We start from the raw sequence: 17,520 nt of genomic DNA, 5'->3' as shown, positions 1-17,520 counted from the left end.
AAGATTTGTGCAAAATTGGAGATAGTATAAGGAACAGGTGAATGTCTGACAAAATATCGAGAAGACAAAATATCGACATACAAAAATATCAGAGGAAAAATATCCATGTCAACAATATCGAGATCCTATCTACAACATGGTAAGAACAAAAATATCGGGAAAAAAATATCGATTTCAAATATATCGTTTAAAAAAAAGTTGTTTTTTTCTATTTAAAAAAATATGTAAAATAAGTTAAATAATACTTAAAAATATATTAAACATAGTTAAACATATTTTATAATATTTAAAATTATTACGTAATATACATAATTTAATAAAAAAATAATTAAACATATGTATATTATAATATATGTATACTTACTTAATATTCAGTTTTAATAATTAGTTTAATAACTTATAAATATTTAAAAATATTATAAATTACCAGTTTATCTATACACATAAAATAATAACATAAATAAAAATGTAATAATGATGCCAAACAAATTAAAAACATTAAATTTACTTTTAATTTTTTTTTATTAATTGTATAATACTTAACTAAAACAATACAACAAATATTAAGTAACAGAGGTAATAAAATACTATTCCAACTCAAAAAAAAACAACAGCATGGAATATGTTGTATAGCGTAGGAGTAAAAATTCCTATTCCCACTCCAGAGAGTGCAACAATAAGGAAAGTGTTGGATAGCGTAGGGGTAAAAAATACTATTCCAACTCCAGAGAGTGCAACAGTAGGAAAAGTGTTGGCTAGCGTAGGGGTAAAAATTTCTATTCCCACTCGAGAGAGTGAAACAGTAGGGGAAGTGTTGGTTAGCGTAGGGGTAAAAATGACTATTCCCACTCCAGAGAGTGCAACAGAAGGCAAAATGTTGGATAGCGTAGGGTTAAAAATTAATATTCCAACTCCAAGAAGTGCAACAGTAGGGAAAGTGTTGGATAGCGTACGGGTAAAAATTACTATTCAAACTCCAGAGAGTGCAACAGAAGGGAAAGTGTTGGATAGTGTAGGGGTAAAAATTACTATTCCAACTCTAAGAAGTGCAACAGTAGGGAAAGTGTTGGATAGTGTAGGGGTACAAATTACTATTCCAACTCCAGTGCAACAGTGGGGAAAGTGTAGGATAGCGTATGGTTAAAAATTACTATTCCCACTCCCGAGAGTGCAACAGTAGGAAAAGTGTTGGATGGCGTAGGGGTAAAAATTACTATTCCAACTCCAGAGAGTGCAACAGTAGGGAAAGTGTTGGTTAGCGTTGTGGTAAACATTTCTATTCCCACTCCAGAGAGTGCAACAGTAGGGAAAGTGTTGGTTAGCGTAGGGGTAAAAATTACTATTCCCACTCCAGAGAGTGCAACAGTAAGGAAAGTGTTGGATAGCAAAGGGGTAAACATTACTATTCTAACTCCAGAGAGTGCAACAGTAGGGAAAGTGTTGGATAGCGTACGGGTAAAAATTACTATTCAAACTCCAGAGAGTGCAACAGAAGGGAAAGTGTTGGATAGTGTAGGGGTAAAAATTACTATTCCAACTCTAAGAAGTGCAACAGTAGGGAAAGTGTTGGATAGTGTAGGGGTACAAATTACTATTCCAACTCCAGTGCAACAGTGGGGAAAGTGTAGGATAGCGTATGGTTAAAAATTACTATTCCCACTCCCGAGAGTGCAACAGTAGGGAAAGTGTTGGTTAGCGTTGTGGTAAACATTTCTATTCCCACTCCAGAGAGTGCAACAGTAGGGAAAGTGTTGGTTAGCGTAGGGGTAAAAATTACTATTCCCACTCCAGAGAGTGCAACAGTAGGGAAAGTGTTGGATAGCAAAGGGGTAAACGTTACTATTCTAACTCCAGAGAGTGCAACAGTAGGGAAAGTGTTGGATAGCGTAGGAGTAAAAATTACTATTCCAACTTCAGAGAGTGCAATAGTAGGGAAAGTGTTGGATATCCTAGGGGTAAAAATCACTATTCCAGCTCCAGAGAGTGCAACAGTAGGGAATGTGTTGGATAGCGTGGGGTAAAAACTACTATTCCCACACCAGAGAGTGCAACAGTAGGGAAAGTGTTGGATAGCGTAGAAGTTAAAAATATCATACTTATAAATATATATATATTTTAATATTTAATAAATTAATTATTAAATAAATCCAAACTATTTACAAATACCAATAAATATTTATTAAAAACATAACTAACAATAAATACTTAAACAACAATACATTAATAATAATACCAATTAATATCAATTCATAAATATTAATGACCAATTAATCAACATTAACTGATAAAATATTTTTTATAACAAAGAAATATTAACTATTAAAAAGTAATTACCAAATAACTAATATTGAACAATTAAATAGTTATACAGAAATTATTAATTATCAAACATTAATTACCAATTACTTATTAATATATTTATTAAGGATATCAATAAATATTATTTAGTAACATTTAATTACCAATTAATGATTAAACAACAAAAAATTAATTTTCATAACCCAAACATTATACCTTTAAATAATTACCAATTAATATCCCCAAAATTAATTATCAATACCCAACTATACATTTAATAATTACTTAATTACATATCAATTACTTTACACAGTATTTCCCTATAAACACACAACAAACTAAAATAATAAAATAATACACTTAACATAATTATCAATCAAATAAAATGAATTACCAATTAATAAAAATGTATTCCCAATTAAAAATCAATTAACAATAATATATTTAGCAATACCAATTAATGAAAACATATTACTACTTAATTACATTTAAGTTACTTCCCACCCTATTCCCCTAAAAACCTAGAACCTGCTACAGAACGTACACACACAAATTAATTAAAATGGATTCATAATTCCTAAAAATTAATAATAATATAGTATAACTAAATTACTTCCCACCCTATTCCCCTATAAACCCACAACCCGCTATGGTACTAAAATACAAAATTTACTTAAATAACATTTAAAAAAAAGAACACATAGATATTAAATACATAATAATATACATAAAAATAATATAAACATCGATATTAGTAACATCGATGTTACTAACATCAATATTAGTAACATCGATATTGCTTTCATTGATAATAACAAAATCAATATTACTTACCTTCGAAATTCTGTCCCTTCGATATTAAAAAAATGGATATTACTTACCTTCTATATTCTGTCCCTTCGATATTAAAACATCAATATTATTGTAGGTCCATATTAAAATCTCTATATTTTGTCTGCTCACCAGACCAGGTATGTGCAAACAATAGCAGTGAAAATGTTGATTACTTCTGACTGCAGTATGAATTCTCAAAGATTGTACTTGATTTGATCAGTTATAAGGAATATTTTACTTGATAGCATTCAAAGGCATAACATAACGAATCATAGCATAGAGTAAATAGCAGTAGTGTGATGGCTAAATTAGTTTCTGAGGACTGGTCTCTCCCTAGCTAGACAAGCTAACCATCTGTCTTCTTCATGCTGCATGTTACAATGGGTTTTAAGAAAATCTTTTCAATTCTTACAAAGTCTGCTTGTTGTATTGTAGTCCAGGTGACCATTTTGAGTCGCCTGGATTATTGCAACCCTCTGTTTTTTAGTATGTCTGCAGGAGGGCTTACAAATCTCAAGCACATTCAAAATTCGGCAGCCAAATTTGCTCTTGGCCTTTCCTGGCACATTACTTCATATGCTGGATTGGTATCTTTATCTAAACCAAACAAGACCAAAACAACAAACATCTAGCATACATATATCAAGATATTACTTTTAGAACTATTATTGCAAAACTAACGCTTGTGGAAACATATAGTTCCAACTAGGGATATTACAACGTTGTGACAGGCACAAATCCCAAGTATCATGCCGACCGCGAGGTGCGTGAGCTGGCCACGGAGTCACATAGACCTCCAAGTAACAGTACCTTGGAAAAACAAAGTCAATGGACGGTGCATCTGTGCTGCACCAGGAAAAGGTCAACATAGTACTCCTCTTAGGGCCATATCGTTATCTAGCTATCTGCGCTGAGCTGGAGCACAAGGGGTCTGTGTTTCTCCTTTGTGACTTTGACCTATACATTAACTCGAAAAATCTCTGAGTTAGTGTATCGACTGCAGATGCAGAGCTTGAAAGTACAAGGCAGTAATTGCCTCTTTGGTCCAGATTTCCAAATAAAATACGCAATGGGAGAGAGCAGGACAGTGCCATATCGCTAAAGATGTGATGCTGCTCTGCTCTTTTCTGCTCTTGCGCACCTTTGCTGCCATGTGCCAATGCAGACAGCTTTGCCCCATTGCACAAAGGGTGCTAGCATTGTGGTAAACTTAGTATTTCTGCAGGTAGGCACCTTCCTAAACAAAAACTATGCTGACAATGTGAATTTCCTCTTTGTATGTGTGCTGTGAAATGCAGTACACATACAAAGAGAAAACATGAAGGCGAAAACTTTTTTTCTCCTCTTCATGCCAGCCCCAGGGAGATGCAGGGTTTTGGCATAAATTCATGTCTACAAGTCTTGTAGAAATGGATTTGCATCAGAATCATTGTCTGGATACACGGAACGCCCATGCACCGCCCATGAATTACCTCCTTGCCACAATATAATGTAAGATTATGGCATTGTGTTGCGTTGTGCTACTTTGGGTTACAATTCAACACAAATTGTGATTTATGTTGGATTGTAAATACCAATTCACCACTTTTTGTCAGGTCTGCTTTAAAAGGATAGTGAAAACTCTACACTGAGGTCCTTATCGCGATGTTGGGTGGACATGTGTCTGCCTGACACCATCAAGGATACGGCCGACCTCCAGTCGGCAGTCCCGACTGCTGCATTATGATGCGACCGCACATGGTGCGGTCGCAAACTCCCTTTTTCTGTATGGTAGCTGGTGCTGTGATCAGAAACTGTCTGCAGAACAAGCTCCCATACAGAAAAGGGAGTTTGCTTTCATCCCTGCACCGCGTGGCAGGCTCTTTAAGGAACCTGCCACACGGTGCAGGGATATAAAGGGGGACACCATAGGTGCCCCCTCGGCCCATAACAGGAGGCTGCAGGAAGAAGGGGGCCCTCTTACAGGCCCCCAAACTCACTTTCCTGATAGGCTTTCTATGTCGATAATCTCGGCATGGAAAGCCTGTCAGAAACCTAGCATCATAATCTGGGAGGCATAAAACAACATCCATAGGGATTATTTGCCAGTTTGTACTGCCAGACAGGCTCCTTTAGTCCGTCGGAAGCCAGCCGGAATGTCCGTCCGGTTTTAAAATCGACAACCTCCATTGGAATGAGGCTGTTGGTTTTAAAACCTCAATGATTCTCCAAAAGCCTCTGAACTGAGTTTAGCGGCTTTCCGAGCCTCATTGTAATCAGCCCCAGTGTTTGTAAATCTGGGCATTTGTGTTTACGAGCCCCGCTGTCAGAAAACATTCCCAAACTCAGAACATTTTCATCACATTGTCTGTGCTGAAGACAAAAAAACGCCACACGCAGGTCCCTTCTCCGCGAGGGTGGAAAACTGAATCATGATATCGACTCTGGAACACTTCTTGAAGGCACATGCTTTTTAGGTCGAGCACGAGACCTCTTGTATATACTTTAGTATATACTTACTTGAATGTGGACACGAGTCGGACGCGCGCTTTTGCAGTGTCACATTTGTCCTTGTGAGCGCGCTTTTGATGCTGGCTATTTGCTGTGAATGTGTGCAAGCGCTTTCGCTTTCGGTTATGTCCTTTCCCTCACCCGTTGCTGTTAAAACACTCTGCCCCTGGTTTTATAAGGCCATTGATATAGCGCTTCATTGTGACCCGTAGTTAAGCGCTTGAGCAATCGATGTTATTGGTATAGGTGGGCTCTTGGGGCAGTGGAGGCTTGCTGCCGCGCCTCGCGTCATAGGTTGAGGTCAAGAAGTGCACCTCCTGCGATCTACGGCGGATTCCTTTGTCTGCCTGAGGCGCTGCGAGAATGCAAGGATTGGGACAGCAGTGTCTAGAACTCCCATGGGGCACCCTAATAAAGCTTGATCACCCCACCCCTGACCCGCCAGGCCCTCCCTGCACAGCGCCTCCCGCCAGATGAATGCTATTTCTGCAGCGAATGTGCCCCCTCCCGGCTCGCCCGGTTTGGAAATGACAGGCGATTGCAGCATGTTCCTGCTCTGTGTTTTTGTTTATTTTGGGACTGCTACCGTTACCTCCTGGGAAGAACATTTCCAAAGTGACGTGCTCTTAAAAATTGAATTTTGAAATATTCAGAGGCCCGCGTTGATTGAAATTTTGATTTCTTTCTATTACCTTTCATAAATACTGTGTAAACATTGGTGGGGCCAGTGGAATTGATTCCGCGGCGATTGGAGGTTTATAACACACTTTTGCATTTGCCTCACACACACACTATGCTGCCTCACACACACACACACACACTGTGCTGCCTCACACACACACTACGTAGTCACACACTGCAGTGTCACTCACACTGCCCTATCACACACACTGCGCTGTTACACATAAACTGCACTGTGAGACACACGTGGCACTGCCTCACACACACACACTGCGCTGCATCACACACACACTGCCCTGCTACACACTGAGCTGCCTCACACACACTGCGCTGCCTCACACACTGTGCTGCCTCACACACTGTGCTGCCTCACACACACACACACACACACACACACACACACACTGCGCTGCCTCACACACGCACACACTGCGCTGCCTCACACACACACACTACAGTGCCTCACACACACACACACACTGCGCTGCCTCACACACACACACACAGTGCTGCCTCACACACACACACACACTGCCTCACACACACACTGCACTGCCACACACACACTGCGCTGCCTCACACACACCCACACTGCGCTGCCTCACACACACACACACACAAACTGCGCAGCCTCACACACACTGCACTGCCACATAATTACACAGCTATCAATGCAACATACACTCCAAATACCACTCAGTGCCACATAGTTATATGCAACATAATTACATTGCACTCAATGCAACATACACTACAAATACCGCTCAGTGCCACATAACTACACACCACATAATTACACTCTACTGAATGCAACACACAATCCACACAATACCACTCAGTGCCACATAATTATATGCTACATAATTACACAGCACTCAATGCAACATACACTCCAAACAATACCACTCAGTGCCACAAAATTACACGCCACACAATTACACTCTACTGAATACAACATACACTCCACACAATACCACTCAGTGCCACATAATTACATGCTAAATAATTACACTGCGCTCAATGCAAGATACACTCCAAATACCACTCAGTGCCACATAATTAGATGCCACATAATTACACTGCACTCAATGCAACATACACTCCAAATACTACTCAGTGCCACATAATTACACACCACATATTTACACTGCACTCAATGCAACATACACTCCAAATACCACTGAGTGCCACACAATTACACACCACATAATTACACTGCACTCAATGCAACATTCACTCCAAATCCCACTCAGTGCCACATAATTACACACCACATAATTACTCTAATGAATGCAACACATACTCCACACAATACCACTCAGTTCCACATTATGATATGCTACATAATTACACTGCACTCAATGCAACATACACTCCAAATACCACTCAGTGCCACATAATTACTCTACTGAATACAACATACACTCCCCATATTACCACTCAGTGCCATATAATTACACACCTCATACTAACACTACTCAATGCAACATAAATACACTCTATCTATCGAAACCTACTGCACACTAAATACAAAGTACAAGCATAGGGGATGTCACAATGGACATAAAAGTTCAAATTTTCATGGACGAAGAAAGGGACCACCAGTGTTTAGGCTCCTCTTTTATTGTTCATAGATAGCCAGCCGACACGTGTTTCATCGCAGGAAAATACACTATTTCCGCGACTCCTCACGGCTGTAGGTAATGAATGTGAAACCACAGGTCGCAGTGACCGCACCCGGAACCGAATACTGAACAACTACACTATTGGCGTTCTCTCCCCGCACTACGGGGATATATTCCTCAGAAGTCTCCACACTGCCCGCGCTTCACAAACGTGGACAAAGACACATTCCTGAGCAACTACCCTTGAAGATTCCTTAACTCAGCAATACCATTGATCGAAGTATCTCCACATACCCGCTGGAGAACATTACTTTGGAACCACGCAACTCGTAATCTGACAAAAACTAAACCCGGTCTCGAGCGGAGCCGGGTCGGAATTATCACCGGCACTGCGACCTGTGGTTTCACATTCATTACCTACAGCCCTGAGGAGTCGCGGAAATAGTGTATTTTCCTGTGATGAAACACGTGTCGGCTGGCTATCTATGAACAATAAAAGAGAAGCCGAAACACTGATGGTCCCTTTCTTCGTCCATGAAAATTTGAACTTTTATGTCCATTGTGACATCTCCTATGCTTGTACTTTGTATTTAGTGTGCAGCAGGTTTTGCTTTAATTGTATTTGGTGTGTCCTCAAAACACACTTTTGAGAGGTTATAGGGATTTGCCCCTCACCTGCATGCAACTTGTGCTCAATAACATATCTCCTGCGCATCACCTGTGAGCAGTGCGCCCAGTATTTCCCTCAACCTAAAAACCCTGTCCATTTTTGTTGAACACTCTATCTATCGCACTCACTCTATTTATCGCCATCACTCTATCTGTCCATCTATCTTTTGCCCTCCCTCTATCTATCTATCGCCCTCCCTCTATCCATCTATCTATCTATCTATCTATCTATCTATCTATCTATCTATCTATCTATCTATCTATCTATCTATCTATCTATCTATCTATCTATCTATCTATCTATCTATCTCCCTCACTCTATCTATCTATTGCTTCACCACAGCATCACTCAGCACCACCACAGCATCACTCATGGGAAATACAACATCACTAGGCGCTACCACAGCATCACTGAACGCCACAGCATCTCTCGTCGCCACCACAACATCACTCTGCGCCTCCACACAATCAATCTGTGCAACCATTCAACAACTGGTACAAATATGTTCTCTCAATGTTTCAAGCTTTATTACAAATGTCACAAAAAGATGTTAATATTTCACTTCTGTTCTTGGATTTTCGTCACAATAAAATACAATTAACATAATCTTCACAAAAATCATTTACAAAAGTTTAAGCTATTGCCATTATAAATTACAATAACTTTTATTTAAGTATTAATTATTAAAAAATGTAAAAGCCATTGTTATTTGTAATATCAATACATCTAAATCACGTAAATACAACACATATTGCATTATAAATGCTATAGGTGTCACATTTGCGAAAGTTAAAACTATTGGCATTGTAAATGACATAGCTATTAAGTTCACTATTTTGCAAACCAACACATAAATAAAAAATGTGTCATTTACAATACCAATAGCTCAAACTTTCCTAATGCGAGACCTATTGCATTGCAAATGCTTGTTATTTTAGGCTGTGCTACAACTAACTCTAGGCCCAAGTTTATTAGCTGCTGTGTTGATTCAGCAGTCCATCCAGTCTGAGTATTCACACTCTTAACTAAATCCTGGTACCTGCAAGTTGTTAAAAGGATGATTAACATGCTATACCATTTGTCTGAGAACATAGCATTTATTCAAATTCCCTCACCTGACCACACTATGTGATCCTGGGCAAATACCTTTATCTCCGATTACATCACATTTTAGAAATAAAGGAAATGCTGTTATTATGCACACGATAACTCAACATTTTATTTGGAGATTTTCACATGTTAAATGTTTTTCTCGTTCTGTGGTGTAAGCCACGTGGTATTCATACTTTTCTTCTAATTGCAATAATACTAGTTTCTTGATTCTTTCCTGACTCATTTGTATTAGTCATACCACTGTTCTCCAGAACTGTTCTGTTTTTTATTATTTGAAAAAATCTGCTCTGGGTCTGTTGCAATTGTTCTAAATGTCCCTGCTGTATTGTCCTAATTTGAAAGTATAATTCACTGAATATTGGAAATACGAAATCACAGCATAGCTTCCAGGACGCTGCTGACTACTTATAAATTTATGATATAAAACCAATTGCCGTTCAATTCTCAGTGCTAGAGTTCTGTCTGAGTCAGCAGCGTTTTAATGGAAGCTGTTTTCTGTTTACAGGAGGGTTTTACGTGTTTTGCTTTTAGGTCTCGCGCCTAGTGGTGCACTGCGAAGCAGTGCTCGCGCAGGGCGAGACATTTAGTCAGTGAAAAACGGTCACATAATTGTCTCAGGACAGTTGTGCTGTGGAGACAGACCATAAAAAGGCTGTGCCAATTCTCTGGTGCTGTGCAAGGAATGTGGACTGACAGACTCTGGGTCTCAGACCAACCACCTTCTACTTTTACTGCCTGCAAAAGATGCATGACAGAATTCCGACACAGCAGTCCAGTCTGAGGGACAACCAACTCCCTGCAGCAGACCGGCCGTCTACAGTAAAGAGAGCAGCCTTGTGAAAGCAGCCTCCTCCACCAAATATTCACGGTGTGAAGAAACGCTGCAACAGTCTGGCGCGCTCCCGTTACTGTCATGTACAAGCTCTTTAATTTTAATGGGTCTGTCGTTTTTACTGATATCGGTACTGACGCCGGAACTGACGTGACCTGCACTATTAAATTAATAAATAAACAAGCTCCAGTGCTAAGCAGTCAGAGTGCTTCATTCGGACACCAACCCAGGAGACAGCAGTTTTCCCCCCAGATTGTATCCTGAAATATTTTATTTTTGTCACTAAGTATCAATGTCGTTTTCAGTTCACAATTGTCTTGTCCGACGTAGAAATAAAATAAGACAAGCCCGGCAACCTGCCATCCTAAATTTCTAGACATCATCTCCTTTGCTCAAGACTATCCCAGTACTCGTCCACCCCTGTCATTATGCTCCTTCCCTCAAAACAGACTCAATGCACCTGTTTTCCTGGCAGGCAGCAGCTTCTAGGCTCCTGTTCCTGAACCTGGCAAAGGGGAGTAAGCAATCCGTGGTTTCTGTTCCACATATATACCAATTCAGCAGACACAGTTTGTGTAAGACACTAGTCCAGTTCTGTGAATGGCTTCATTCAGTTCCTGATGTTTGTGCATTCCTTTAAGACAAGTCAAGTCAGTCATTTATCTTAAGTTTGCTGATTTTCGGCAGTATGCCTCTGAAAGGCACATCCTTGAGAAGAGAAAAACAAAATGAGTTCATGTGCAATAGCCTACAATCAACGATTGCAAAGAGCGGGTTAAACGCTCAGCCATTACTGGGTTCAACTTACTCAATATGGCGCATGTATGGGCACAGGAACATTGGAGTCATGTCTGGTCAGCTGGGTAATGGAGTCAGAAATGGCTGGAGACACTGTGGGTGACACCTTTTATACCCCCCCATTACGTTTTTCTGAATAAAAATTTAATAATGTAGGATTTTCAATTGTACGATTTATTGTCAAAAACTAAAAAAAAGAAAAAATTGGGAAATAAAAATAGAAAAGAATTAGCATTGTGGGAAGGGCGGGGGGGCAGTGGGGGCTGGTGGTTAGAAGCGAGATCACGCTTTTGGTTAAAAAAAAACAGAAACTGTGGTAGGACGGCCAAAGCACAAAGAATGGGTTTACACGGACATTATGTGTTGTAATAACGTGCGCTTTTGCAGTGTGCGATGTATTGTACTTGGCAAACGGAAAAACGACATTGGCATTGCAATGCAGTGCGTTATGAAAATTGATGGTGTAATGGTGTTGGCGATGTATTAAATGCTTGGTAAAAGCACGCGTTGGAATCGTGTGCGATGTATGAACATACACCCAGGCTGAACAAATAACTTTTCTGGGCTGAGGATGTCATATTTGCTGTGGGCATGACCACCACTGCTCAGCAAAGATCTTTGAGGCCCTCCCCCTCGTGACCGGGGTGGGGGGGGTGGCATCAGTGATAGCTTTCTACAATTAGAGGCAGCAGTCCCACCTTTCATGGCACCTCCAAGGTCTTCCTTCCCCAGGAGCTGCAGCCGGTAAGTGTTGTTTTTTAATTGACGGGTGCGTTCATGTAATTATAAATGCATGTGTTTTTGTCAGTGAGTGTGGTGTGGGTGTGGGTGTGGGTATGTGTGTGCGTGTGTGTATGTGTCTGTATGTGAATGCAAGGGTATAAGTGAGTGTGTAGGTGTGTTTGTGTGTGCCCACCCCTTCTAAGCTGTATACTGCCACCACTTAATTACTTTCATTTCTGTTTTGGAAGCAATAATGATCATTAACCACAGTATTTGAAACAATCAAATAGGAAAGACTACCATTATTTGCTGCTTATAATTGGTACTGTAAATTGTATTCATCACATTTGTACCACTTGCTGACATGGCACACACATAAAGGAGCACCCATTCTATTTATTTATTTATTTATTTTTGGTTGTTGATATAGTGCAATCAACACCCTGGAAAAGTCTGACGATTACTTTTCAGTTTTTAGTTTTTGGTTGATCAATGAGGTTAATGGGACTAGTATCAACATTTTATATATGTAAGAGACTTTAATGGAACTGAAACACTGAATGTAGGGGATTCCGGAATATTGAGCGTGGTCCGCAATTTGAGAGAATGACTTAGATTGTGGTAATTCGGCTTTAAGCGGTTGGTATTTAGTAAGAGAGGATATGGGTAATCAAAAGATGTCTTGAAATGCGGATAAAGAAAGAAGGCCAGAATCAGAAAAAAAACTGACTCACTGAACTGATCTTGGTTGGGAGGGAACTCCACAGCTTGGCTGCTTGATGGGAGAAGCTCTTACCACCCCATCTAGCTTTTTTTAATCTTTTTGACCAGTAACAACCCTGTATTGGCTGAACTCAGACTCCTTTGAGGCACGTACCAGGAAAATAGAGTTTGAACATCCATGGCACCTCCTCCATAAAGCACCTTGTGTACAAGGCAGAGGGCCTTGAATATTACTCGCTAAGGGACTGGGAGCCAATGCAAATGTCTGATACTAGCAGACGTGGAGTGATGTTTGGGGAGAGCAAGCAGCGCACGCGCTGCCACATTTTGAAGAGACTGCAATTTAGCTCGTCTGGCCTATGTCAATTCTAAGGGTGGGCGTAGTTCGTGTAGCCTCACTCTGCGGAGCTACACAAAGTTGCTCTTGCACTCCGCGAGCTACGCGTAGCTCCGCGAGCTTGCGTAGTAGCTTGCTCGACCCGTTCGCGAGCCGTTTTTCTTCGGGAGCACGGTGCGCGTGTTCGGGCGCTGCCTGCATGCTCGGGATGTGTAGCGCGCGAAGTTACCCATGAGGTGGGCTATGGGTGCGGCCATCTTGTTTTTTCAATTGTCCCGCCCGCTCGCGTCCCCTTATTTCCGGTTCCGGGTAGCTACTAACGTGTTCAAGTTGTGCAAGACATGTTCAGGAATTCATCTACTTGTTCGCGCTACCAAAGTGTGTGTTAGCGAGAAATATCGCGCAAACTTACCCACGTGGTCGCGAAGGGCGCAGCCATCTTGTTTTTCACACTCTAAGCTATGGTTTTGGGCCTAGTTTGCAATACACTTTAAATCTCTGCAATCCTTGTCTTTTTTCCCATTTTTTCTAACTTTTTTCACTTATTAGCTATCACTCTCTGTCCCTAAGTTTATATTTTTGATTTTATTTCTACTTTTACAACTTTTACTCCACTTTTCTACTGTTTTATTTTTCGTTCTTTCTTTTACCTTGCTACTTCTTTCCCCTAACTTTTTTCCTCTAACTTTTCTTTTCCGCTCCACCCCAGAACCATGGCAAAGGGCAGCAGCACCAGCGGCTCGAAGGGCAAGACGCCTGTGCCCAAGAGCCGGCTGTCTTGCGGCAGAATGCGATCTTCAGGGGTGACGCCCGGCAACTTTTCTGGGAGGAGGAGGTGGCTACCCTCGTTTTCTTCATCCAGCGCCACCTCCCCTTGACCTTGGCAGCAGGCGGCAGGTCCGGCTCTGGCTACCCCATGGAGGATCGTCTCCGGCGGTGGGCGAAGGTGCGCCGGGCAGTCTTCCGCTGCTCCGGTATCCGGCGCACCCACCATCAGCTGGCCCACCGTTAGGCAGACATCTTGGACCGCGAGCAGGACCAGTTGGACCTCCTAGGTGTCAAGGTCGTGGGGCTTCGTGAGTGGCTAGAAAAAAAAAAAAATATATATATATATATATATATATATATATGAAAGCTCCTCAATCTCCCTCCCGGCTGGAAAGAAGATAAAAGCACTCCAGGTTTCGCCACGATATTATTTATTCACAAGGCAACAACGACAAACGCGTTTCGGACAATAGATGTTCCGTAATACATACGGTTTGACTTTCTTATAACGAGTTAGATTTTGCTGGACCATTTTTATGATCCTTCTTAAAAAGTATTCGATTTGCTATTTTTCTCTTTACTTTATCACTGTTCACTTGTTTTTCTCCGGATAACATTTACATGTTACCGGAGCTATGTCTATCCACGGCCTGATTTTTTGTATCTCTCATGTTTGGAAGCAACTGTTGCATTTTTGGTCATGAGAGGTAACTCTCTTGGGTTTTATTGCCAGGGCCTTGCCGATCCACGGCTGTATGTTTTGATTCCCTGGCAATTGTATTCAGTCATTAATATGTACATAATTATTGCTTTCATTAACGAAATGAAATGTTTGGGTATTGTAAATAAGAGTATTTCCATATGTATATACTTTGTTTTTCACATATACCCCTTGCCGTTTGACACATATTACAATATGGCTGCCACATTTAACCCATTTTTTGATCTTTGTATCACACGCTCTAACTCTATGGTTTATGTGTACATAGTCTGTTTATAGTTTCCGTGATTTGCTTCAAATATGCATCACGGAGGTTATGCCAGCGACACTGAGGAAGGACTATTGTCTGAAACGCGTTTGTCGTTGTTGCCTTGTGAATAAATAATATCGTGGCGAAACCTGGAGTGCTTTTATCTTCTTTCCAGCCGGGAGGGAGATTGAGGAGCTTTCATATTCTACGCGCGCAACCGGCGCGAAGACAGCACCCGCCTCACGAGTGCCCCGAGATTTCCGGTTGGATTGAGCTACAAAATATATATATATATATATATATATATATATATATATATATATATATATATATATATATATATATATATATATATATATATATATATATATATATATATAGTAGTATAAGTATTGTATCTTTCTTTTTTAATCTTGGCCGAATAAGTAACATGATTACTGGTGCTCCTAGTTACATTTCCGATGTATTCCGTTTTAAAATCTTCTGTAATTGTATGACACAGGTGCTGCTCTTCACTGACTCTTGCATGTTGTTTTAACTTTGCGCTAGCTTTTGCTAATTATTGATGTTAGATTTTCTTTATTGTAGAGAACTGAAGTTAGTCAATGCTATTGCTAGAGTCTAGTCCTTCCATTGTCCGTCAGTGAAATAGTGGTGTATATTGTATCATTTTATTTAATTGTCTTCTCTTCTGCATGAAGCCTCCTCTGTCAATGAATGCTAATAGTTACTTCTTACCCTAGCCCTCCATAGAACCGATTTAGTTTGTGTTGCAGAACAAAATATGACGCAACAAACGTACAATTACGTGTATGCACAAATTTATACATGTCTCCTCCATGTTATCTATGCATTTTGCTGGCAAAAATAAAATTGAAATGCCTACTTTCAGATAACTGCCCCATCTTAAATCGGTGGTGTTGGTCAGGTGTTACTGCCTCTGTTACTTAGTATTCTGCAATCAGAATTATTATGGAAAATTTGATTAGTGTTCTTTAAGTATACAGTCTGTGAATCCTGCAAGCCAGTAGTCATTTGATAGATCAATTTTTGTTTCATAAAATGTTTGAGCAGTGTTTTTTAATGATGTCTTTGTTCCACAGCCCTCAATGTTTTTCTCTTTCTTTATTATTTCTTACATGAACCACAGAACCCAGGGGCAAGCAGAAGACGGGGACCGAGTCGGCGGGTGAACCACCAGAGATCTCCTCTACTGAGGCTCCTGCTGCTGTCCCCAGTAAGTCCGACAGTGCTTTTTTTATGAACAATTATATTTCCCTAACTTTCTAACGCACCTTTTTTTCCAGCCGATTAATTACGTTTCCTTCCTAATTTAATTTTAACAAAAGCTTTTTTGATTTTCATTATGTTTTCCAAATTTTGGGTATCTGTCCCTGCCTTTCAGTTCCTTCAAACTGCCTCTGCTATGACTCTCTGTGCTACTACTATTAGACTGTCTTTAGGTAAGCTTGCCCTGTTGCCCACTCTTTAGTTAAGGTATTCTTTTCAAAAAATCTGTGATAGAATAGCTGTAGGCACTGGGTCCACTCCTGTCTTATGCTTTTTCCTCTGTAATGTCTCTGCTTTGTCTATTGCCACCAACAAAATGTGCATCCAGATGTTTGTCTAGTATTTTGTAAACGTAGGTATACTACTACTACTCTTGTGGGTATTCTTCTATGCACAGTCACATACAGAACTATGCACCAGAAAATTGGATGTTGGTGATAGGGAGGTTGGACCTTACTTACACCTCAGCCACAGAACTCAGAGGAACCCACAATTCACTGACCGACGACCTATAGTGGCTCAGTCATTAGTCATTGATTCAATTATCACACTCCCGACCCCCCATACCAAGATGCCCAATGCTTTTATTACACAATCCATAACATAAGTAACACCCTTTTGCTCACTCACTCGTGTAAGTCTACAATACAACAGACACTGAAAATATACTTCCGAGTCAATGTGGTAGTTCAAAAGCTTTATTTTTGTATAAGTAATATCAATCTTTGTAAGTTGTTGAGTGAAATACATCCAGGTCCACCATAAAAAAAAAGATGATTTCAACTCTACATTTGTACAACTACCAGTGCACGATAGGGAAATGTGGAAAATGTCGGAGACCCCTCACCATTGAACGTATACTGGTTACATATGCGTCTTTAGTAAGCTCTGCAAATCTCTGGTTCGTAGAAGGAAATCTTCTCATCTGCCGAAAAATAATGACAAAAGTGGTGCACGTTAGACAGTATGAAATAGAATTATGCAAGTTTTTTGCAGTCATGCTAAAAAAAAGGTGTAACATGATGGATAAGCAATAGGGAGTAAGCAAACTCGATTCCACATACAAAAAAGTGCCTTTTTTTCCCAACCTCTTCAGTTGTATGCATTGCAACAATCATGTGGCCTCAAAGGCGTCTTACTACGCAACAAGCTGCGAGGTAGCATGCGCAAAACAGTAGACATTGATCTACAATGGTTACATGGTTCAGGCTAAATTTCCAAGGACTAGAGTAGCAGTAGAGATGAGATGAGCTTGGGGACCATATAACAGAAGAAATAATGCTAATGTCTGTAGTGACTCTACTGTACTACGCAATTTGGACTACTACTGATTATGTTGTACTTAACCGTTTTGCCAAACTCCCTTC

Source organism: Lissotriton vulgaris, chromosome 8 (assembly GCF_964263255.1).
Source record: "Lissotriton vulgaris chromosome 8, aLisVul1.2, whole genome shotgun sequence".
In the NCBI taxonomy this organism is placed as follows: Eukaryota; Metazoa; Chordata; class Amphibia; order Caudata; family Salamandridae; genus Lissotriton; species Lissotriton vulgaris.
This window is presented reverse-complemented; position numbering follows the sequence as displayed.